The sequence below is a fragment of the Bufo gargarizans genome, chromosome 6, assembly GCF_014858855.1.
Source record: "Bufo gargarizans isolate SCDJY-AF-19 chromosome 6, ASM1485885v1, whole genome shotgun sequence".
Classification (NCBI taxonomy): Eukaryota; Metazoa; Chordata; class Amphibia; order Anura; family Bufonidae; genus Bufo; species Bufo gargarizans.
In genome coordinates, this window is record NC_058085.1 from 27,664,686 (window position 1) to 27,690,279 (window position 25,594).

General features: G+C 45.5%; 1 protein-coding gene across 1 annotated transcript in view; it reads right to left on the bottom strand.

Annotated features, from left to right (window-relative positions):
* Positions 1-25,594, bottom strand: part of LOC122942508 (zinc finger protein 585A-like) — a gene marked incomplete at its 5' end in the record, with an annotated part of 134,505 nt that overhangs the window by 81,844 nt on the left and 27,067 nt on the right. The window lies entirely within an intron of this gene.

A 25,594-nucleotide genomic window follows, 5' to 3' on the forward strand; every position in this document is an offset into this window, starting at 1 on the left:
CATGTAGCAGAGCTGTGTATGTGTAATGTTCAGTTACTACAGCAGAGTCTTTGTCATGTCCATGTAGCAGAGCTGTGTATGTGTAATGTTCAGTTACTACAGCTGAGTCTCTGTCATGTCCATGTAGCAGAGCTGTGTATGTGTAATGTTCAGTTACTACAGCAGAGTCTTTGTCATGTCCATGTAGCAGAGCTGTGTATGTGTAATGTTCAGTTACTACAGCTGAGTCTCTGTCATGTCCATGTAGCAGAGCTGTGTATGTGTAATGTTCAGTTACTACAGCTGAGTCTCTGTCATGTCCATGTAGCAGAGCTGTGTATGTGTAATGTTCAGTTACTACAGCTGAGTCTCTGTCATGTCCATGTAGCAGAGCTGTGTATGTGTAATGTTCAGTTACTACAGCTGAGTCTCTGTCATGTCCATGTAGCAGAGCTGTGTATGTGTAATGTTCAGTTACTACAGCTGAGTCTCTGTCATGTCCATGTAGCAGAGCTGTGTATGTGTAATGTTCAGTTACTACAGCGGAGTCTCTGTCATGTCCATGTAGCAGAGCTGTGTATGTGTAATGTTCAGTTACTACAGTGGAGTCTCTGTCATGTCCATGTAGCAGAGCCGGCGATGTAGTCTGCTGGTATCGGGGCTCTGTGCTCAGGAGATGTTTAGGGGTAACTCTGTCCCTTTTCTCCATATCAGTTAGTAGAAATGATGTCAGCGATACCTTATGTCGGGGCAGATGTAGGATTTCCGCTGTGGGGGGGGGGGGGGGGGAGAGATTACAATTATTATCCAATGTTATATTTTAGTTTTAGTTTTAAAGGATTGTCTTTGTAGTTGTTTGAGCTTCTCTGCTGCTCCAATGGGGTAAAATGGGCCCCGTTCTCATGACTGGCAGGGGCCCCCAGCGATCCGATCCCTACAATTCCTAGGACAGCCCCACCCCTTTAATAGCCCCGCCCCCTTTAATAGCCCCGCCTTGCGTCATTGGCTGAATTTGAATGATGAGATTTTAGTCGGCGGAGATTAGAAAAACATAGAAAAAAACACTCGAGATTCGTTTTCGGTCCCGATTCACAAAAGTTTTGAAAAAGTTTGGCTCGGACACGATTCAGGCCAAACCGACGTTGCTCCAATTGCCCTAAAAGCTGGTATTTGCCCCCCTCCAGCCTCCCAGGAATCATCACTTTTAGGAAAACTTGTTCTCTCATTTATTTGTTATGATTTTCCTTTTCCCCCACAAGCTCCGGACCCCAATGACTGCAATAGTAACTGATGTCTGACCCCGACATACATAGCGGTGGGGAAAGGCGCTATCATACAGCGTGTGTAATACCGCACCGCCCCGGTTACGTGTTCTGCTTCCAATAATTGTCCCTTATCGGAGGCAGAAGACGATCAAACACACGGTGTTATGGGGTAGAAAATATTACCAAGTGGCTTGGGTGACCAAGTGTCCAAAAATGATGCCTTGACCGGGTGGGAATGCCGCCTGTACGAAAAACCAGGAGAAGAAGGGGCTTGTTGTGAACGAGCCTAAAAAACGTCTCCCTTCTAATTGGGAGCAGCAGCAGCAGCAGCAGCAGCGGTGCGGATGTGGGAAGGGGACGGGACTGATAAAGTGGCAGCAGCAGGAGCGGTACAGCATGGGACACACAGGGCTGTCTATGGGTGGTAGTAGTGGTGATAGTGGCAGCAGCAGGAGCGGTACAGCACGGGACATACAGGGCTGTCTATGGGTAGTAGTAGTGGTGATAGTGGGGGTAGTAGTAGTGGTGATAGTGGCAGCAGCAGGAGCGGTACAGCACGGGACATACAGGGCTGTCTATGGGTAGTAGTAGTGGTGGTGGGGGTAGTAGTAGTGATAGTGGTGGCAGATGCTTTGTGTTAATGATGGTGGTGGTAGTAGTAGTGGTGGGGGTAGTAGTGATAGTGGCAGCAGCAGGAGCGGTACAGCACGGGACATACAGGGCTGTCTATGGGTAGTAGTAGTAGTGGTGATAGTGGTGGCAGATGCTTTGTGATAATGGTGGTGGTAGTAGTAGTTCTGGGGGTAGTAGTAATAGTGGTGGCTGATGCTTTGTGATAATGGTGGTGGTAGTAGTAGTGGTTGGGGTAGTAGTGATAGTGGTGGCAGATGCTTTGTGATAATGGTGGTGGTAGTAGTAGTGCTGGGGGTAGTAGTGATAGTGGTGGCAGATGCTTTGTGATAATGGTGGTGGTAGTAGTAGTGGTGGGGGTAGTAGTGATAGTGGTGGCAGATGCTTGGTGATAATGGTGGTGGTAGTAGTAGTGCTGGAGGTAGTAGTGATAGTGGTGGCTGATGCTTTGTGATAATGGTGGTAGTAGTAGTGCTGGGGGTAGTAGTGATAGTGGCAGCAGATGCTTTGTGTTAATGATAATGGTGGTGGTAGTAGTAGTGCTGGGGGTAGTAGTGATAGTGGTGGCTGATGCTTTGTGATAATGGTGGTAGTAGTAGTGCTGGGGGTAGTATTGATAGTGGTGGTGACAGTAGGAGAGTAACAGTGAGGAGCAGCAGCTGAGGCAGATGAAGCAGCAGCCATACGGTACATGTTGGCAGAAAGGCCGCAGCATAATGGAGGCAGCAGCAGCCTTACGGGAGATGATGGTCAGCAGTAGAGATGAGCAAATCGAAGCTGACGAAGTGGAATTCAACCTGAATTTCAGGAAAAATTCAATTCGCAAGGAATCCGAATTTCCTCCCGCTTTGTGGTAACAAATACTTGGGCAACAATAGGGCAAGGAACTCTAAGATGGAGGGATGACCCATAATGCCATGCATGCAGCCAATCTTCAGCCAGCCAGCCCTGCTATGTCGCAGCCCTATACATACGGCTGCAGGCGCTAGGGACGTCATTGGAAAAACGTCATTGTGAGAAAAAGCCATTTCCAAGTGCAGGGAAACATTATTTGGGGATCCATATAGCCATTACACAGCTCTGGCATTCCAGCAATCAGTTATTGGGGTGCAAGTGCTGTGTGGAAAAGCCTTTAGTGGCTTATATCTGTGGGAAAAGATAAATGTATACGCCGGTCACTTTTGCTGTTATTTGTGCTAAAAGTTGCATATTTCAGTCCAAAAAGAGAAATATATTTGGGGCTTTTAGGGGGGTTTTAATTTGCTTTTAATTTACTTAGTTCAGCTACAACAGCGGTTCTCAACCTAGGGGTCGCGACCCCTATGGGGGTCGATCGGCCCTTTCCGGGGGGTCGCCTGAGGCTTCCTATTGTGGGTCGCCCGCACAACGGCAGCGGCCCCTTATCCTCGCGCACAGGAAGTGATGTCCTATCACTGCCTGTGCTTGAAGGAGCCTGACGTCTGGACGGGTAAGTCTGCTGAGGTCCGAGTTTTTCCGTTAATGACACCGCCGCTGAGCACCACTGCCACCAATGAGTTAATTGAGCCTGGCTAATTTTATTTTAATTATTTGGCTCAGCAAGGCTTAATTTATTTGGGGGGACCTGAAGCACCTCTGATTTATTTTTTAGGGGGTATTTGTTGTTTATTATTTATTTTAAAGTTATTTATTTGGTTTATAAAAATACATCCTGCATATCAGATATTTACATTACAATTCATAACAGTAGCAAAATTAGTTATGACGTAGCAAGGAAAAAAATGCAATGGTTGGGGGTCACCACAACATGAGGAACTGTATTAAGGGGTCACCGCTTAAGGCCTCTTTCACACTTGCGTTGTCCGGATCCGGCGTGTACTCCACTTGCCGGAATTTCACGCCGGATCCGGAAAAACGCAAGTGAACTAAAAGCATTTAATGACGGATCCGTCTTCAAAATGCTTTCAGTGTTACTATGGCAGCCAGGACGCTATTAAAGTCCTGGTTGCCATAGTAGGAGTGGGGAGCAGTATACTTACCGTCCGTGCGGCTCCCGGGGCTCTCCAGAGTGACGTCAGAGCGCCCCATGCGCATGGATGACGTGCCATGCGATCACGTGATCCATGCGCTTGGGGCGCCCTGACGTCACTCCGGAGCGCCCCGGGAGGCGCACGGACGGTAGGTATGCTGCTCCCCCGCTCCCCGCTACACTTTACCATGGCAAACAGGACTTTAGCGTCCCGGCAGCCATGGTAACCATTGAGAAAAAGCTAAACGTCGGATCCAGCAATGCGCCGAAACGACGTTTAGCTTAAGGCCAGATCCGGATCAATGCCTTTCAATGGGCATTAATTCCGGATCCGGCCTTGCGGCAAGTCTTCAGGGTTTTTGGCCGGAGCAAAAAGCGTAGCATGCTGCGGTATTTTCTCCGGCCAAAAAACGTTCCGGTCCTGAACTGAAGACATCCTGATGCATTCTGAACGGATTTCACTCCATTCAGAATGCATTAGGATAAAACTGATCAGGATTCTTCCGGTATAGAGCCCCAACGACGGAACTCTATGACGGAAGAAAAAAACGCAAGTGTGAAAGAGCCCTTAGAAAGGTTGAGAACCACTGAGCTACAAGTATGTCAGGCAGAGAAGTGCCAGGCCATGCACAGGGGAGGGGCGGAGGCCTAAATGTTTCTGGCGCTGGCACAGGTCGCAGCAGAGTAAGGGTGCGTGGCAGCAGGAGTCGCAGCCAGAGGCCTGAGCTCTCTGCATCATCTAACGGCCGAGTCCTGACTAGCAACCCAGCGGTTCTTGATTGGTTAACTCCGTCATCCAGTTTATCCTAAGTGACATCAGACACCCCCAGCCAACAGTCAGTGGGTTCGGTGGTGCTCACCTGTCCTCAACCTGCCTCTGTTCCTTGCTGTTCCCATACAGCGAGGACGAACTACTAGAGGACAGTCAGCAGCTACTGCCCAGCCTTTCCAAGTGGTGGACTCTGCACCTTTCAGAGAACTTATGGCTTGTGGAGAGTTCCAAGCCTTTAGTGACATATTTCGGTAACCAAACAAATTATGAATATTAAATTGAACCAAAACTTGATTACAATTATAAGAAAGTAAACTTAAATTCGCCAATATATTATCCCAATCTTCGAGGGAAATTCACGGACAACTGCGAATTACACACTCTGTCATTGTGCCACTAACTGACCTCCTCATACCGCTGCCAACTCCAGACTCTGTCATTGTGCCACTCTGTTGCCTCCTCATACTGCTGCCAACTCCAGACTCTGTCATTGTGCCACTCTGTTGCCTCCTCATACTGCTGCCAACTCCAGACTCTGTCATTGTGCCACTCTGTTGCCTCCTCATACTGCTGCCAACTCCAGACTCTGTCATTGTGCCACTAACTGGCCTCCTCATACTGCTGCCAACTCCACACTCTGTCATTGTGCCACTCTGTTGCCTCCTCATACAGCTGCCAACTCCAGACTCTGTCATTGTGCCACTCTGTTGCCTCCTCATACAGCTGCCAACTCCATACGCTGTCATTGTGCCACTCTGTGGCCTCCTCATACTGCTGCCAACTCCATACGCTGTAATTGTTCCACTCTGTAGCCTCCTGATGCTATCGCCAACTCCATTCTCTGTCATTGGGCCACTCTGTGGTCTTCTCATGCTGTTCCTACCCTCCCCACTTCATGACTGGGCCACTATTTTGCCTTTCGGCCTGGCTGACATCATCATTTATTTTACCTTTCTTCTGATCTGTCAGAAGGAGGGAAAAATGAGACGCCCAGCGGATCCTGTCTGTGTAGCAGCTGTAAGGCCTGTATGGTCCCATCAGAATTGGCTTATGATTTGGTAGCCAAAAGCAGGAGTGGGTACAAAACACAGAAGACATGCAAATATTCCATTCACGTGTCATCTCGGTTTTACATCCACTCCTGTATTTTTTGGGCAATAGCAATACTGATGGATTATTGAGCAAATGCTGACCGAGTGAAGGCGGATGCTCCACAGACAGGATCCGTTTTTTGGGTGTTATTGTTATGACGGATCAGAGGAAGGGCAAAATAATCAGTAACGTCAACACAAACTTACTGCTGACACCCTCTCCACTCTGTCGGGGGGGCTCTACTTGTATAAGAGTTTAATAGAACAGGTTCTGTAGACATCTATGTGGAATAAGCTGACGAGCGTGTAAAAGGAGTGCGCTATAAGAAAGTAAACTTAAATTCGCCAATATATTATCCCAATCTTCGAGGGAAATTCACAGACAACTGCGAATTACACACTTTGTCATTGTGCCACTAACTGGCCTCCTGCTGACCGAGTGAAGGCGGATGCTCCACAGACAGGATCCGTTTTTTGGGTGTTATTGTTCTTTAGGCTAACATGGACCTGTAAGGCTGAGTTCATACTTGAGTTATTTGGTCAGTTTTGGCCCCGTGACTGCCAAAATAAGTGAAGTGCGCAGTGATTCTAAGAACGACGCCTGTCATCTGCATGTCATACGGATTCACAGTATTCTTTCACTACCACAGCACACCACTATCAAGGCTCTCAGGAGCCCGGAAATAGCAGTTTTTTAATGCGATTTGTCGCAAATTAATTCGATCCAAAGCAAATTTTTTCTGAAAATTCAGTGAACCAGTCGAATAGAATTTTTGAGAAATTCTAGTCAGCAGGTCACAGTAGTTACATAACTGAGGTGGCAGCAGGAGCAGCCGTACAGAATGTGATAGTGGAAAAGTGGCATTAGTGACATGACCGAATGTAAAGTGTGGCAATGGGAACAGTTCCAGTCCGTCACTTGAGGCATGCTCATGTCCAGGGATCCTATTTAATCCTGCTACTGGATCTTGGGGGTGGCTCACTCTGGAGTGTCTTGTGAAGCAGAGTCCTGGTGAGGCTCTGTGTGAGTGGTCTCAGCCGGGTGGGCTGAAGAGCCAAAAGGCTAGGCGATAGCCTGAACTTTGGGGGACGCGGTGACACCTGTGAAACAAGGATCACGAGGCCAGAGTCGGGAGGACTACTGGGCCACAATCCCCCAAAAGGTATTGAAGTGTCACAGCCTGGAGGTTGCTGGACTGATTGGCTGAGGAAAGCCGCATTTGTGTTCCATGTGTGAACAGGGCTCTTTAGGTGAGTCAGGGATGGAACGCTTATGTGTTTAGTTAGAGCCTAGCAATGGTTTGTTATTTTGTGTGTATGTCACACGTGATAAGTTGAAGCTGCGACTTCGTAACCTGTACAGCAGAGTGAGAGAATGATAGAGCAAAGTTGAGTTTGCCTGCCAGTTTAATGCTAAAGCCTGCTGGAACCAAGAAAAAGCCTGTATACTGTGTGAAGAAACGTTTATTCAAAGTAAAGCTGCCATTGAACTTTATCTCAAGGTCTGGACTCAAGTTATTCTTTCCAATCCCTTAATTATTTCTCCTATTTGTTGCTTTGGAGCCAAAGCCTGGGGTCCAGCCGTATCCAGGTAGGAGCACCATGACACATAAAGAAACAGGCCACACTATACCACTCAGCATTCCTACACTTGGGTCGCATTATAGGAGGGTCCTGGGGAAAGGCGCCCATTGCAATTTTGACGTCATGAAACAGGATCTACATTTTTGCCTGAAAGGCCCCCCTCTATCTGTAAAACCCCCTGCAAGAGACTTTATAGCATCTACTTACTGCTGGAGAGTGTGAATCTGCATCAGTTGCAGCACTGTGGCAAAAAAGGGGTTAATTGGCCATCTTGGATTTGGGCATCCTGCGTTGAGAGGAAGACATTCACCCAGCAGAGGGTTGGGAACCAAACAGCCCGTCTGAACAGAGGAATCATTCTTGCAGCAGAAGGAACTAAAGTGCTCAGTAAAAGATCCCAGGAGGACAAAGAAATCGACTACACCCCTACAGGAAGTGGAAGCGGCGGCCATCTTGGAAAAAGGAAAATACAGTTCCTTCTTCCCTGGATCCGGAGAAGCAATGTCCAGAGGTCTGAGTGAGTACTGCTGGGAAAACAAACCTTGCAAGAGACTGATAGGGGCTATAATCTGCCTGCCAGAGCATCATACTCCCCAAAATTGAGCAGTTGCAGCGACTCTCAAAGGAGTCATGTACCAATTCTCCTGCAGTTACCCATAGCAACGCACCCTTAACTTGCATTGTAGCTTACACTGACCCCTCTAGTCTGGTACAGGGTATCACAAGTCATGTCTGACAGCAAAGATAGCACTCACTTGGACCACAGTGATCCAGCAGCTGCAGCCACATGCATCATGCCTCTTACTAGGCCATACTATTTTAGGGCACCTTGGCTCCCCTCACATTCAGGAGAACCTCATTCACTAAGGGAATTCCGTGATAAAATGTTGGCCACCTTTAAGGCTACTTTCACACTTGCGTTCAGAACGGATCCGTCTGCATTATATTGTTAAAAAATTTCTAAGTGTGAAAGTCGCCTCAGACGGATCTGTCCAGACTTTACATTGAAAGTCAATGGGGGACGGATCCATTTGAAAATTGAGCCACAGTGTGTCATCTTCAAACGGATCCGTCCCCATTGACTTACATTGTAAGTCTGGACGGATCCGCACGCCTCCGCATGGCCAGGCGGACACCCGAACGCTGCAAGCAGCGTTCAGGTGTCCGCCTGCTGAGCGGAGCGGAGGCTGAACGCTGCCAGACTGATGCATTCTGAGCGGATCCGCATCCACTCAGAATGCATTAGGGCTGGACGGAAGCATTCGGGCCGCTTGTGAGCCCCTTCAAACGGAACTCACAAGCGGACACCCGAACGCTAGTGTGAAAATAGCCTTAGCTATATCCAGTATCGCAGGACCAAAAAGTGGAAGTCCTGATTGGCCAGTTACAGGGAGCTGCGCTCCTGGAGGTCAAGTCCTGGCCTCAGCCAGAGCGAAAAACAGCTGAGCAGATCCTAGACCAACTCAGTACCACCTTTGAAACTAGGACTGCCTCTGAGCTTAAGATTCACTTCTTTGGAAAGTGGCAGCAGTCAAAAGAGACTTTGCCCTGCCCCTGCAAGAAGCTCTGCAGGATTTTATCCATATAGATCCCCGTGAAGCTGAAGGACAAGATCAAACCCTCTGATAGAAGTTTATTGAAGGTGTCCTCGACGAATCCCTCAAACATCAACTGAAGATGCTGTCAGCTTAGCACCTAGATACCTCTTTCTTGGGGAGCTTACTATCGGCATCCTGGGGGAAAGTCACCAATCTGAACCTCCCGAATGGAGAGCGAATGGAACAGCAGCCCAAGGCTGAGAAAGGGACTTCTGTACCAAGACACCATCCTACACCCGGTCCACGAGAAGTTCAGAGCCGGACGACTGGTAGGTTGCCAGATCCCGGGTATCGAGACACCAGGAAATGCATATGCCTGCATTGTCAAAAACATGGACACACCGAAAAGAGCTGCTGGCAATTAAACAAGTAACCCCTGAGGTCAAGGACCGCCCCTCGGGAGGAAGAACACTAGGTCACAAAGATCCAGCCTTTATGCCTAGGTATGTGCGCGCCCATCCCGTGGTTGAAGCTAGCATCAATGGAGTAATGTTTTCTGCTTTGATTGATACTGGATCTCAAGTTACTACCACCCGTCAATTTGCATTCGAAAGATGCCAAACGGGAGCCCAGCTGACAACCCCCGGAATCCTGTCTCCACATCATAGCTACCAATGCACAACTAGTGCCTATATTAGGCTATTGGGAACCTACCTTACAGATTGAAGATTCCAAACTCCCACACGAAAGGGTAGTCATGATTCAGGTCCCGGAAGATGACAATTGCCCTGTGATCCTGGGGATGAATGTACTCGGCAACTGTTACACTGAAGTGCTGGAAGCCTTGAAGAAAACCCTAGAAACCGCACCCCCGTGTAACTCAACGTGTCATAAACTAGACCATCCAGGTGCTAGCTGCCCAACAAAAATTCAGCAACCGACAGGGTGAAATCTGTCATGCTCGCATCAAGGATGCTCAGCCTATTAGACACCAGCCTGGAGCAGAGACCCTGATATGTTGCAAGGCTTGCATCGGTGTCCGAGGTCATGATCATCCCCTTGTCCTAGCCTCTAGGAGCTTGGTCACTGTGTCGCACGGAAATGTAACTATACGCTTGGTCAATCAAGTGATGAAGCTGTAGAATTCAAAAAGTACTATCCAGTGGCGAGTCTATATCACATCCGTCAGCAGGATATCCTGGATCACCTTACTGCTGCAACTCAACAATCGCACCAAACAGCGGATGCAGCCAAAGACCCACCTGAGCAGCCCTGGTGGGCCGAGCTACATATTGGAGATGCCACAACCTCTGCTGAATAGATGAAAGGTGTGCTGGACTTAGCCAAGGAACACCACCAAGTTTTCAGCAAACACCCCCTGGACTATGGTCAAACTAGCCTAATACAGTAAACTATTCCAACCGGCACTCATCCTCCAATCAAATAGAGCTATAGGACAGTGCCTCCCGCCCTGTACCAGCAGGTGAAGATGGTTCAGGATATGAAGACAGCTAACATCATCCAGGATAGTCACAGCCACTGGGCTACCCCTCTGGTCCTAGCAAAAAAGAAGGATAGAACCATCCCTTTCTGTGTGGATTACTGCAAGATCAACAACATTACGGGCAAGGATGCATATCCCCTGCCACGAATTAAGGAGTCTCTAGCAGCCCTGGGATCTGCTGCTTATTTCTCAACCCTAGATCTAACCAATGGCTATTGGCCAGTTTCCATGGCACCTAAAGATAAAGAGAAAACAGCTTTCACTACCACAATGGGTTTGTTCGAGATCAACTACATGCTGTGCAACACCCCTGGGACATTTCAGAGACTCATGGAGAGATGTCTTGGACACAAAAACTTTGAAACCGTATTGCTGTACTTGGATGATGTGATCGTCTACTCCAAGACCTACGAAAAGCATTTGCAGCACTTGGTGGAGATGTTCCAGACTCTGGCCCAATATGGATTGAAAGTAAAGCCCTTCAAAGTGCCACTTACTGAAGCCCCAAGTGAAATATCTGGGATATGTTGTGAGTGTGAAGGGCACGAAACTGGACCCTGATAAGATAGCGGCAGAACAAAGCTGGCCAGCTCCTAAGATAGTCAAAGAAGTCAAGAGCTTTCTTGGATTTCCAAATTACTACCGGAGATTTATCCCGCATTTTGCTCAAATTGCGGAGCCTATCCAGGAGCTTTTAAAAGGTCATCATAAAGGATGTCAGAAAGCTAAGATACCAGTAGAGTGGAACGAAGAGAGAGAAGTCTCTTTCCAACTGTTGAAAGAAAAACTCACAGAGCCACTAGTCCTTGGTTACCCTGACTATGGCCTGCCATTCTGCCTTTATACTGATGCCAGTAAGAAAAGTTTAGGAGCCATACTCGTACACAAGCCGGAACTGAGAGTGTCATCGTGTATGCCAGCACGACTACGAGCCGTAGAGGAATGACCAGAATTATAGCTCTTTTAAACTGGAATTCCTAGCTTTGGTATTGGCTGTAATTGAGAAGTTTAAGGATTATCCATCGGCCACGCCTTTCACTGTCTACACTGATAAGAATCCACTGGCTCACTTGAACACTGCGCATCTGGGAGCTCTGGAACAAAGATAGGCCTCTAGACTGCGAACTTCGACTTCACCATTAAGTACCAGACTGGCAAAACTAATGACAATGCAAACGCCTTGTCCAGGCTACCCAGAAGGAACTAATTTCTAAAGATGATCAGTGGGATAATGTGGAAATGCCAATGTTGTACTCCAGATTTGCCCGGCAGGAAGCTCTACACACTAGGCATCAAGCCTCCAAAGCCACTAGTTCTCCAAAAAGCTGTGGTCCCTCACCGCCAGTGGAGAAAGAGCTCTGGCTCAAACTATAAATTATTTTTCCAATGGGCATGTACCAGATAAAATCTGGCAACGGAGAGTTGACTCGGAGCTGGTTCGCCTCTGGCGACAATGGAAACTGCTCTTCCTACAAAGAGATCTGCTCCTCAAGAAAGCACTTGATCCAGTCACCTATGAACGCCTCTATCAGATAGTAGTGCCCCCAAAAGATTCTAAGATGGTAATGGACATGTACTATAACAGGTCTGGTAATTTTGGAACCCAAAAAACAGAAGCCACTATCAGGCGGCGTTACTACTGGATTGGCATGAGAAGTAATATCGAAACCTGGTGCCGGGAGTGTCCCACCTGTTCTGTGGCTAGAGGAGAAAGACTTGACCAGCGAACCCCTCTTCATCTAATAGTGAGTAGGAGTCCTCTGGAAATCATGGCTATCGACTACGTGAAACTGGAACCCAGCAGATCCGGATACACCTATGCTATGACAATCATAGACCACTACACCAAGTTCATCGTGGCTTTACCTATAAAGGACTTAACTGTAGAGTTGAGCGGACACCTGGATGTTCGGGTTCGGCCGAAATTCACAAAAAAGTTTGGGACCTGAACTTGACCCCGAACCAGAACCCCATTGAAGTCAATGGGGACCCAAACTTTTGAGCACTAAAATGGCTCTAAATATGTTATGGAGGAGGAGGCCGGGGATGTGGCGGTGTAGGTAGAAGCGGAGGTGGAGGAGGAGGTAGCGTACACTGTATTTTTGTTTATATATTTTTTTTTTTGTTTAACACCTTAATGACCGGCATTTAGCGCTCTCGTCCTGCAGTCGTTCCTTCCCCCGCGTGCGGTCTTCCCGGTCAGCAGCAGAGATCCGGCGGTTAATGACCGCCAGATCCCTGCTGCATCCACCAGCATCGGCGATAACGCTGATGCCGGTGGATTAACCCCTCATATGCCGCGGTCAGCGCATATGGGAGGTTTGCGCTCCCTCACCTGATGCATCGAGTTCCCGCTGTGCTGTGGCGGGGACTCGATCATTGCCATGGCAGCCCCAAGCCATTCCGAGGCTTGGGGCCTGTTATCTACGGAAGCCTAAGAGGCCCAGCCCCCAGGCTGGGTCTCCTAGGCAACTGTTAGCGTCTTTCAGTGTAAGACACTAACAGTTCAATACAGCACAATACAGATGTATTGTGCTGTATTGAAACAAGGATCAGATCCTGTCCCAAAGTGGAGAAAAAAGTTTCAAGTGGGCTCTTTCACATCTGCGTTCTTTTCTTCCGGCATAGAGTTCCGTCGTCGGGGCTCTATGCCGGAAGAATCCTGATCAGTTTTATCTTAATGCATTCTGAATGGAGAGAAATCCGTTCAGGATGCATCAGGATGTCTTCAGTTCCGGACCGGAACATTTTTTGGCCGGAGAAAATACCGCAGCATGCTGCGCTTTTTGCTCCGGCCAAAAATCCGGAACACTTGCCGCATCGATGGATCCGGAATAATAGCCCATTGAAATGTATTATTCCGGATCCGTCCTAACATCTTCAGTTGTTACAACGCAACGACGGATCCGGAAGTTGCGTCTGCGCCTGCGCCACGAAGTAGGAAGGTCTTGGCTGGCGCGAACTTCCACAGACAACCCGCGCGGGAGAGGACAGGTCGTGTATTCAGTTCCTGGAGGTGAGTATTCAGTGTGTGTTTTGTCTTGGAATATACATTAACTACATGCATCTACTATGTCCTAGACATAGTAGATGCATGTAGGAGGCAGCAAATGAATGTTGGGGGTAGTAGTCCCCTGGGGAATGCTGCCCCCAGCACCCACCGTGCAGTCACCCCAGCTTCAGTCCCAAGTGCTTTTGCTTTGAGACTGCAGCTGGAATGACTGCATGGTGGATGTTGGGGGTAGTAGTCCCCCGGGGAATGCTGCCCCCAGCACCCACCGTGCAGTCACCCCAGCTTCAGTCCCAAGTGCTTTTGCTTTGAGACTGCAGCTGGGATGACTGCATGGTGGATGTTGGGGGTAGTAGTCCCCCGGGGAATGCTGCCCCCAGCACCCACCGTGCAGTCACCCCAGCTTCAGTCCCAAGTGCTTTTGCTTTGAGACTGCAGCTGGGGTGACTGCATGGTGGATGTTGGGGGTAGTAGTCCCCAGGGGAATGCTGCCCCCAGCACCCACCGTGCAGTCACCCCAGCTTCAGTCCCAAGTGCTTTTGCTTTGGGACTGCAGCTGGGGTGACTGCATGGTGGATGTTGGGGATAGTAGTCCCCCGGGGAATGCTGCCCCCAGCACCCACCGTGCAGTCACCCCAGCTTCAGTCCCAAGTGCTTTTGCTTTGGGACTTCAGCTGGGCTGACTGCATGGGGGATGTTGGGGGTAGTAGTCCCCTGGGGAATGCTGCCCCCAGCACCCACCGTGCAGTCACCCCAGCTTCAGTCCCAAGTGCTTTTGCTTTGAGACTGCAGCTGGGGTGACTGCATGGTGGATGTTGGGGGTAGTAGTCCCCTGGGTAAGGTGGTACTGTTGTTTAATATTAATGTGTCAATTTTCATCTTTTTGTTCTCATTTTTTTTAGGTTATATTTTTTGGGAGAGAGACCTGATAGTTTCTTAAAAAATGTCCAGTAAGTATCATTTTCGAGGGATTTTTTTCAATAATTCAAAATCAATTGTTTAATTATTTTTAATTGTTTCAATAGGCTATTCAAGTGAGTCCGGGAACTCTCCTCCAAGGCAACGAGTTCGCTTGGATACGGTATGTCATGTTTTAAAGTTTTATTTTATTATCCCATCCATGTCCAAAATATTTATTTATTTTTTTCTTTTACAGCAATCTTCAACGGAGGAGAGGTATTCCGGCCCTGCTCCGACAGTGGGAGAGGAGGAAGTCGGGGGTGGACACCATGAATTGGTAAATTTAAAAAAAATAAATGTATTGTGTTTTTATTTAATTCTTAAAATTTTAGGTTATTAAGTTTGATATTCTTTTATTTTAGTCTAATCCTACTGTTGCCTCAAGAGGTCGTCAGCAACCACCCACAAGGCGCCGGAGAGCAAGCGGCGGTCGGGGACGTGTGAGTATATCTCAGTATTGAATCTTGTTATATCATATGTGTAAATTATTAAATTATTTTTTAAAATTAATACATTATTTTCTCATTTATTTAGGGTTCAAGGGCCTCTGCCAGAACGGATGAGGAGGAATTATCCGGATTCTATATTGACAATGAACTCCTCATCCATCTGGTGGAGGAACGCGTCCCACTCTGGGACCATACCGACCGCCGCCATGCAGACCATCACCTGACCCGGAGTCTGTGGATGGAGATTTGCGGAAAAATACTTCCGGATTGGGACAACCTCAGTGAAGGCAAACAGGAAGATTGCAGTAAGTAGCCTTAAATTTTTTTAATTGATTAGTTATCTGTCATGTCCAAACTGCGGCCCTCCAGCTGTTGCAAAACTACAACTCCCAGCATGCCCTATCCAGGCATGTCAGGAGTAGTAGTTTTGCAACAGCTGTAGGGCTGCAGTTTGGTAATGCCAGTAATTTGAGAGTAATGTTTATTTTTATATTTTTCAGAGAAGGCAGTCATGGTGCGATGGCGCTCAATAAGGGACCGCTATAAAAAAGATTATAACGAGGAGGTCAATCGCCCGAGTGGGTCTGGCGGAACCCGCCGGCAGCCGTACCGCTATGCGGCTGCCCTAGGGTTCCTACGTAGAACCCTAGAGCTGCGAAGGTAAGTAAAAAATCCCTAATAAAATTGTAAAATGTTGAAATAGATTTTAAAAACATGCAAATTTTTTTGTTTTTGTTTTTTTTACAGAACAACTAGCAGTATTCGGGCACCAGAACCTCCTTGTGAAAGTCATCAAGAGGCGGTCCCTGCTGAGCTGCCACCCGCGGATCCCTCTCCACCTCGTCCAGCACCTGGTCAGGACCCAAATCGTCCTCTACTCATGCCCTCTGGTGACGCAACAATGGCCGTTATGGCGCCACTTTTTGAGGCGTTGATGCGTCGCCAGAGGGCCGGTAGAAGCCGCCAAGCTGATTATGAAGACCTCACAAGGCTCTTGTATGAGACCTTGTGTGGTTACAGCAATAGGATTGTAGCCATGGAGGCCGAGCTGAGAAGTCTGCGGGAGTGTGTGGCGCAGTTTTCTCAGCCGGGCCCGCTACAAACCTATTGGCCATCAGTTAATCAGCTGGTGGCGGACTTCACGCCCGACCAGGTGTTGGAGTTCAGACGTAGGGTGGAGGATGTGGTGTGGGATTTGAGACACCGCACAACTTCCGTCCCCCAACCACCAACCTATCCCACCTCCCATTCCTATCCCCCACCACAACCTCCTCACCACTTCCAACCTCCTCACCCCTTCCAACCTCCGCAAACTCCAACCCGTCCACCTTAACCAACTCCCCATTCTACAACCCCCTAGCCTTTTCACCACTGTTCTCTCTCTCTCCTCCTAACTATTTTCAACAATCAACTTTCACCACTCCTTCTTCGCTGGCTCGGGCAACTCCTTCACCCAATCCCCCATCCCGTTTGCATACTCCCGCTGTCTCTCCTCCCACATCACACATTTCAGTGTCCACCAGAACATACGAAGGTGGAGAGGGATCAAGCCAAGCACTGCCTTCCACCCCCCAACCTCCACCTCCAAATCCTCAATACCAGGATTTGTAATTTTTGTTGTTTTAAATTTTATATTAATATTGTTTTATTTATATATATTTTTATTTTTATAAATTTCAGTAAAATTCTGTTAAAAGTTTTTATGTGTCCTTGTGTTTTTTTTTACTTAACTAAAAATAAAGGCCTGACATGCTCTCCCACCGCTTGTGGAGCGACACTGGAACTGTCGCTCTACAGGCGGTGGGAGAGGGTGTGGTGGATAAAGGCCTGACATGTTCTCCCACCGCTTGGGGAGCCAGCCAATGATAGTGGCTACTCATGCGTGATTTTTTGTAAAAATAATATAAATTATTTAAAAAGAAACACCATACTACTATATTTGAAAAAGTTATTAAACTTTATTAATAAACAATTTTTTGAAAAAAAAAACAGCAACAGTAAAAAATTTCAATTTTATACATTCTGGTCCTGTCACTGTAAACGTCCAGCATCTGAGCTAAAGTAGGCAGCAAATGAATCGCGCATGGCGGACACCGCCACAGTACCACGTGGTCCAAAAGTTGCAATACTAGTCATTTCGCTGTCCTCGATTATTCGCTCAATGGCAGGTTCTTTAGTCCGTATGAAATTGTGAAGAACTACCCCACACTTTACCACTTCGTCTACAGTTTCAATCTTCAACTGAATCGGTTTAGCAAAAACTCTCCATTTAGAGACAAGGATCCCAAAGGTGCACTCGACCATTCTTCGTGCCCTTGTTAACCGATAATTGAAAATGCGTTTTGTGGCATCCAAACCACGGCTGGAGTAGGGTTTAATCAGGTTTCCAGACATTTGGAAAGCTTCATCACCCACCAAGACGTATGGCAGTGGTGGACTGTCGGTTCCAGGCATAGGTTCAGGAGGTGGAAAGTCAAATTGCCGATTGTACACGCTCCGTCCCATGAAAGAGTTTTTTAAAATCATTGAATCATTGGTGCGGCCATATGCACCAATATCAACTGCCACAAACCGGTACTCAGCATCAGCGATGGCCATTAAAACAATTGAAAAATATTTTTTATAATTAAAAAATATGTTTTCCGTCCACTGCGTCGACACAATGCGTAAATTGACACACCTCATAAATTTTATTTTCAATTTGTAGCCATCTCTGCTGATTGGGAGTAGGTATGAACTCCTCATGCAGTTCCTCCCATAAAACTTGACACGTTTATTTTACAATTGTTGAAATCCCAAGCCGGAAATGGTAGTGTAGCGAGGTGAAACTGTCACCTGTAGCCAGAAAGCTGAAGAAAAAATAAAAAATTAGATTAGTAATTTGAAATACATAAAAATTTTATATTATGGATTTGTCAAATTTGATATGGCCTGAATCACTATAATTATCATAAATATCGTTATGAGTAAAATTTTTCTATACTTGAAAGCATCAATATATATTTACCGCCTGTAATATTTATATTAAATACGGACAGATTAGTATAGCTGCTATAAAAATCTTCTAAAAAAAATTGTAAATGAAATATAAATACTAAACAACACATATAAATAATTAAAATTAATATATCTATATGTCATTATCTTACCGGATGGTCAATATGAGTCGTTCTGTAGGTGACACACTCCTGCGGAAATACGTATCCATTCTGGCCAGTCTCGGTGATACTCGGTCTAGGAGCTCATCAAAGGTAGCCATATTCATGCGAAAAAAGTTATTACATTTTTCTGGATAATGACGCAATTCCGGGTACAGGACTTCAAATGCTCCTTCGGTAATCCGTGCTGATGATATTGGATGAACCCAATACCGACGAAGACGACGCCGACGTCTATCTCGCTCTTGTTTCCTCCATCTTGAAGCCAAGATCAGGGCTTTGAAAGCAAACTCTTGTTCAGGCATCATCCTGGCGACAATCCTAAGCAGAATCTGAGCTAGTCCCTTAGGTTTACTTTTATAGACCAAAATATTTGCATATTTTATTAGTTGTACAACTATAAATTTAGTGATAAGATTAGTTTCTGATTTAATTTTTAGTGATGAGATTAGTTTCTGATAAGAAATTATTTTACATACCGGATCCGCTCAAAAATACACGACGGATCCGCTGTTTCGACGGATCCGGGCGACGGATCCGGAAAAAAAAGCAAACGTTGCATTCAGGATTTCCGGATCCGTATCTCCGGAAAAAAGCCGGAAAGACGCATCCGGAATGAAAAAATGATGCGTTCTCACGCGTTTTTCCGGATCCGGTGTGTAATTCCGGCAAATGGACTACACATCGGATCCGGCTAACGCAAGTGTGAAAGAGCCCAAAAAGAAAAGAAAAAGCATCCTTTTCCAAAAATAAAGTTAAAAAAAATAGTAAAAAAATAGGGAAAAGACATATAGACATATTAGGTATCGTTGCGTCTGTATCGACCAGCTCTATAAACATATCACATGACCTAACCCCTGAGAGGAACACTGTATTCTAAATAAAAAAAATAATTGTCACCTTACATCACAAAAAGTACAACAGCAAGCGATCAAAAAGGCGTACGCCCACCAATAGTACCAATCTAACCGTCACCTCATCCCGCAAAGAATGAGCCCCTACTTGAGACAATCGCCCCAAAAACTTTTCAACTGGAAAAAAAATATTAAAATGGAAAATATGCCAAATAAGTGAAATTTAGAAATTGTATCTCTATTTTCCATTAATTCTTGTGGAACACCTAAAGGGTTAACAAAGTTTGTAAAATCAGTTTTGAATACCTTGAGGGGTGTAGTTTCTAGAATGGGGTCATTTTTGTGTGATTTCTATCATGTAAGCTTCACAAAGTGACTTCAGACCTGAACTGGTCCTTTAAAAAGTTGGTTTTTGAAAATTTCTGAGAAATTTCAAGATTTACTTCTAAAATTCTACGTCTTGTAACAGCCACAAAAAATAAAATATCATTCCCAAAATGATCCAAACATGAAGTAGACATATGGGGAATGTGAGTGCTACAAGGGTTCTGCTTGGGAATGTCAAGTAATAACTATTTTTGGAGGTATTACTATGTATTATAGAAGTAGAGAAATTTAAACTAAAAAATTTGCTAATTTTTCAAAATTTTTGGTAAATTTTGTATTTTTTTTATAAATAAAAATGAATTTTTTAAAATCCATTTTACCAGTGTCATGAAGTAAAATTTGTGATGAAAAAACAATCTCAGAATGGCCTGGATAAGTCAAAGCGTTTTAAAGTTATCACCACATAAAGTGACACTGGTTCATCCCAGATGGAATTTAAATACGTAGTAAATTCCGTGAGGGATCGACCGTCGCCTCGCCATACGCAGAAAATATCATTGATAAAACGACGGCAAAATATACAATGTTGTTGATATAATGGATTAGAGTAAACAAACTGGCTCTCAAAATACGCCATATACGTATTTGCGTATGGCGGTGTGACGTTCGATCCCATCACTGATAAATGAATGTAATGCGAATATTGCAGCGGCGAAAGAACTAATGAGAGACAACTTGAAATCCGAAGAATATACGATTCTTCACGAAAATCTGGAGAAACAATGTACCGAATAAGGGAGCAAAATCGAGCAAACCAAAAGATCCAAATACCTCAGGGATACAGAGAATTATATGTCACATCGGGTTTACAGATGGCAGGACGCTTCCGGTACTGCAACTCCCACGTCACGTCCAAGATACCGCCAAACCGGTTCAGTATCATCTGGCTCTGGCAGCGAGGCTTCAAATGGTTCTCGGGGGGCCTTTTTTAGGCAAACGCCGTACAAGAAGACCAAAGCAAATACCAGGCGAGCCGGCCGCCATCATCGGCGAGGCAGACGCTCCGAGGAAAACGCGGTCACAGGTACGGGACAAAACTTAGTATTGAATTTGTCATCTAAGCGCCTCAGTCCTGCCCAGATGAATTTATTAAAAAAGGTTTTATCCTTTAGCCCGACCGGTAGCTTCGATACGTTCACCTTGAACACGGACTTGCATCGCTTTTTCCGTAATTTACGTTTAAAAGCTCAGTTTGGTGGTAATGAAGCTGCCTCTCATTTGAATGTGGATCAGGTGGATGATCCTTCTACTACCAGTATGTTGACTGTTAAACAGTTTAACCTGAGAATAAGGAATAATTATATACTACCGAAAACACAGACTTTTGTTAATTTAGTAAAGCGTGATGTGGACACATTATTGCAACAGTGTAAACAAGGAAAATTACATATACAACATAATTTACCAGTGGAGGAGAAACATGCCCTTGATCACTTGTTAAAGGAAAAATCCTTAATATTTAAACCTGCTGATAAGGGGGGAGGGGGGGGGGCACTGTTATTCTAGATAAAGAATATTATGTCACTGAAATCCTGCAGCAATAACAGGACCGTAGTACCTACCAAATATTACATAGTGATCCAGTTTTTCGTATTAAAGACATCTTACAGAAGGTGGTGGACGATGCTAAAGAGAATGGAGTAGTGGATGCCAAATTGGGGGACTTCCTCATTAATCAACACCCGATTACTCCGGTGTTTTATACTTTGCCTAAAGTGCATAAGTCACTTATTAATCCTCCTGGTCGCCCCATTGTGGCGTCCACTGACTCCATTCTCTCATGTCCTGCTATTCTCCTTGAGAAGGTATTAACACCTTTAACCCAGCATGCACCGTCCTATATTCGCGACAGCGGCCACTTTCTGTCAGAAATCGGCTCACTTCAGGTGGATGAAGACTGCATATTCGTCACTCTTGACGTGTGCAGTCTTTATACATCAATTATACATGAGAAGGGAATTAATGCAGTCGCGGGTCTCCTAGACACAAGTACATATAAAGAAGAAAAGAGAGATTTTTTTCTGAAACTTTTGAGGATAATATTGGAGCAAAATAATGTTTCAAGATTCCTTTTATCGGCAGTGCCGTGGGACTGCGAGGGGATGGAACGTCGCACCGCCATACGCGAATTCGTATATATGGCGTATTTTGAGAGCCAGTTTGTTTACTCTAATCCATTATATCAACAACATTGTATATTTTGGCGTCGTTTTATCGATGATATTTTCTGCGTATGGCGAGGCGACGTTCGATCCCTCATGGAATTTACTACGTATTTAAATTCCATCTGGGATGAGCTGAAATTTACAATACATCAAGACCTGGACAGGATTTCCTTTTTAGACACGTGGGTGATCAAGGGAAAGGATGGTAAGGTACAGACAGATTTGTTTATTAAGACTACTGATAGATACAGTCTATTGGCCTTCTCTAGCAGTCATCCAGCATCTATTAAAGAATCAATTGCGTATTCTCAATATCAGAGAGTGAAACGCATTGTCAGTAATAAAGACGTGTCGAAAAAGACTAGATGACATGACTCATAAATTTAGAGAGAGAGGCTACCCCCTCGAGTTATTGAGGACACAGCGAGACAAAGTTGAGAACACACAGGTGGATAGAAATAAGAAAGAGACAAGGATCCCTCTAGTGATTAAGTATCACCCATGGTCCCAACGTTTGAGGACCATTGTTAATCAACATTGGCATATACTATCTAAGTCTTACCCACAGATAGGTGAGTTTCAGAGACCACCTATGATATGTTATAAACGTGCAGACAACATTAGAGATAAAATAGTTTGGGCTGATGTGGGGAGTAATAAAATAGAGAGAGGACAGAGTACCTTGTCTGCTCCTAGACAGGGCACGTTTCCCTGTCTTAACTGTGTGAATTGTTCAAGTGTTATCAAGGGTCCATGTTTTTCGCATCCCCATTCAGGTGAAAGAATTTTGATAGGGGGCACATTCACATGTGATAGTAGATTTGTGATTTACATTCTTAAGTGTCCATGTGGATTATTATATGTGGGGGAAACCTCTATGAGAATGAAGGACAGATTGAGTAAGCACAAATCTACTATCAGAAAAGGAAATTTATTGCTTCCAAAACCCTTTCATTTTCATGAAAACAAACACAATATTTCACAGTTAAGGTATCAGATTATTGAGGGAGTGTCGTTACCCTGTCGTGGGGGCGATAGAAATAAACAGTTACTAAAAAGAGAGGTCTACTGGATCCATCGTTTACAAACGATGGAGCCCAGGGGCCTCAATCATGAATACAATGTGTCTTGCTTCCTATGAGGTATCCTGCTCATATAAAGTTTACAAATGTATTTTTCTTTTTTTCTCCAGCGGGATTGATTACTTTATGTATCGGATTATATCCCATTATAAAATTTCTAAAATTTCGATGATATGGCTACTTTCGTCAATGAGGGGGAGTAGCTTTACTGATGACGTCATTTCCCCTGTATTTCCTTTGTCTATTTAAAGTCTGTAAGTGAGATGTTTGTAGTCTGATGAAAGCACATTAGAACGCGTCACTATGGAATAATAATATGTGACCAATAAATCGCATTCCTGATTGAAAATCCTGCGAAGTGCCGGTCTTCTTACTACATTGTTTGATTGGATGCCATTCCTCTGACACGTGCACCGCGAACTTTGAAAAGGTAGTGCCGACCTGTTATCTACTAAATGTCTCAATAACTTGTCATGTGGCCTTGAGCATCAATTAAAGCGTGACAAGGACCTTTCATGCTGTTTACAAGTCGACTTATTGTCTGCTGAGTAGTGTTGAGCGACCATGCTTGGCTGAACTGCTCTTTGGCTCGAGCATCGCTACGCTCGGCACATCTGAGTGCTCGGCCGAATACTGCGGGTGCTCGAGTACAATTTAATACAATGAAAGTCAATGGGAGACCCGAGCATGAAACTAGGCACCCCCTGCTCTGAAGAAGAGAGGGTGTCTGGTTCACAAAAAAAGGTTAGAAATTGATGGAAACCCCATCAAAATGGTTTGAAAACAGCATTAAGAGGATGGCTGGATGCGTCTTGGACTCAGTGGCGGATCCAGAGCCTGGTCTCGGGAGGGGCACTTCCAGATAATTTTCTGTCCACCGCCACAAAACAATAGTGCTTATAGAACAGACTACACAGTGTAGAGGTATACTGTATATTGTGAGGCACAGTGAATGCTATATGTTTATAATAAACATATTTCACATGAAAATTACAATTACTTGGCTTGGCCCTTGGGGATCTCGGACACCACTTCAACACTTTGGCTGGGGGAGCTCGGTAGAGCTAATGTGTTTTATCCTAATGAGAAAGATTTCATAATAAGGATTTGGAGAAGGGGCAGAGCAGAGAGAGGCTGGTGCTGCTACTAGGGAGCTCATACCATGGGGAAGTAATAAAGCCCACCATAATGCCCCCCCCCCCACTGGAAAAAAAAAATGCTTATAATGTGACAGTGCAAAAAATATCCCCTTGCAATGCCCCCTGTTGAGCTAATATGTTCATAGTGCCTCCATAATGTGCCAGTATAAAATACCCCTATATAGTGCCCACAGTAAATGCCCCATAGTGCTCCTCTCCCCCTTTCCTCCTGGTGCCCACATAATATACCAGTATAAAATGCCCCTATACAGTAAATGCCCTCAGTGTCCCCCATAATCTGCAAGTATAAAATAACCCTTCCTAGTGCCCCCCGTAGAGGACCCCATAGTACTCCTCTTCCCCTTCCCCATAGTACCTACCATAATGTGTCCTAGTATAAAATGCTACTCTACAGAGCCCCCACATAAAATATCCCTTCTTTGTGGCCTCAGTAGAAACCCCTATAGTGCCCACCAATAATGTGCCAGTAAGAAGAACCCCCCCCCCATCATTTGCCAATAATAAGAGCCCCCCATCATGTGCCAGTAATAAGAGCCCACCATCATGTGCCAGTAATAAGCACTCCCCCATCATGTGCCAGTAATAAGCATCCCCCATCATGTGCCAGTAACAAGAGCCCCCCCCCCACCTAATGTGCCAGGGATTGTCAGTAGGTGACCTTTCCCTGTTCCCTAGCAGTGAGGCCTAGCCTGCTATTTTGTTTAATTTTGTTGTGTTTGGTTTGCTTCCCTTCCCTCACCTTCTGTGACACGTATATTTCCCATACATGCAAATGAGCAGAATCTGCCTTGTTTTTCAGCTGAAAAAACATTTGCATGGAAAATTCACGATCTACACTACTCATGAACAGAGCCATCTATCGGTTTCATAGTCTTATGACAAGACTATTACTGTTGTCATTAGACTATGAAGCCAATAGATGGCGTTGTTCATGTTGTTGGGGTGCTAGTAAGTGGGGCACACTGCTCAACAGAGTCCACACACCGTGTAGCACTCAGCTTATAATAGCCTGCGCTAACACTGAGGTGTATATCGGATTGCTGCTATCATTCACACATATTCTAGCACTTTATCTGCAGTAATATAAGCTTGCTAGGGTGTATCTGAGAACTATTGCCCTGCTTGTAATGACTCATGAACAGCGCCATCTATTGGTTTTATAGTCTTATGACAAAACTATAAGCATGGGCATATGGAAAAGACTATTACTCTTGTCATAAGACTATGAAACCAATAGATGGCACTGTTCATAAGTAGTGTAGATCGCAAATTTTCCATGCAAATGGTTTTTCAGCGGAAAAACAAGGCAGATTCTGCTCATTTGCATGTCTTTTTCATATGCCCATGTTTATGTAAATGAGTTTTTGCATGACAAAACTGTATAGAAAGGTTATTGAATATTATGCTAGGACAATCAGAAAACTTTTTGTCTCCCTAATGATATTGATCTAGGTGGGCAGATCCACCCAAGCCATCCAACAGATCTGAAGTAACTTTGAGGCTTACTGGCTTTCAGTCAGATGAGAGCTGGTTTGGAATGTCTCATAGTGTACAAGGCTGCCATTGTAAGGTATGCTGACTAAGCCTGTTATCTGTCTCATGGATAGATTGATGACTTGCACATATGTGGCTTTTGGCATATAGCCTTTGTGTGGTTGTCTATTGTATGTAGTAGATAATAGGAGTCCAAGCACTGGCAGATGCAGGGGGGGGGCAACGGCAATTGCCCCCCCCCCCGAGCTGCTCAAAAGAGGGGGGGGGGGGGCGGCAGCAGCGGGGCACAGGGAGATGAGCGCTTCCATTGTGGAACATTGAGTCCAAGACGCATCCAGCTATCCTCTTAATGATGTTTCCAAACCATTTTTAAGGGGTTTCCATCATTTTTTTGTGAACCAGACACCCTCTTCTCCTCAGAGCAGGGGGTGCCTGGGGTTCTCCCATTAACTCACTTCCATTGTGCTCGGGTGCTCGGTAGAGCACACGAGCATACTGATGTAT